Below are 854 nucleotides of genomic sequence, written 5' to 3'. Positions count from 1 at the left end.
TCCCAAGGCCATGATGGTTGATACCATTCATTCTTATCATTCTTTCTTTGCTCTTTATACCAGCTTATAACTTTCTCTTCATAATGTTGGATAGCCGGATCCATTTGGTCATGCAATCCGTACCTGGCCACTATTTGATCACCCATGTTTTTGGCTCACGGTCTCTTTGAATTCGTGGAGAAAGTCATACTCTTATCCAACATATATTTCCAATCCTTTTCTGAGATTCCATCTTAGACGGAACACATATGTATGTGGTGGTTTATTCAAAATCTCTTAAGATGGTGTATGTCTGGTTTATGACCCGTATTCAATCTGAGATGAGAATATCCATGCTCACTTATATGGCCTGATGTAGTTGAACTTTTTATACATGTAAATCCATAATGTCCCAAAGCTCTAGGATGGATGTCCAAACCTTTATAGGTAATGGACTGTGCGGCCAAGCATGCACAACACGGCCAAGCCGTTTATGTCATGGTTCTAGACCATGTTTCACGAATTTGTAGTGTGATCATGGATTTAGGGTTTTTTATCCTCTCTCCCCCTCATGAACATACTATAATTTCATGGTGCTTAGGATAATAAAGCCTTAATGAGTTTTTCTTTGTGTACATGTTTCACAACGTGAGTTCTAATGGGAATAACTCTTTGTGCCTTTCAAATTTCAACCTTTTCATCAGTTGTGGACCAAGATGGCTAATCCGGTCTTTGCCATATAGTGTATAAAATTTCGTGGGATATATATGAGTATAGTCACCACGGCTCTTGCCTCTTATTCATACTGATCTGTAGCATAGTTTTGATCAGTAGAGTACACATGTATAGTCTTGACCACTTTCTTATAAGGTCTT

The sequence above is a fragment of the Brassica oleracea genome, chromosome C4 (assembly GCF_000695525.1).
Source record: "Brassica oleracea var. oleracea cultivar TO1000 chromosome C4, BOL, whole genome shotgun sequence".
Classification (NCBI taxonomy): Eukaryota; Viridiplantae; Streptophyta; class Magnoliopsida; order Brassicales; family Brassicaceae; genus Brassica; species Brassica oleracea.
This window is presented reverse-complemented; position numbering follows the sequence as displayed.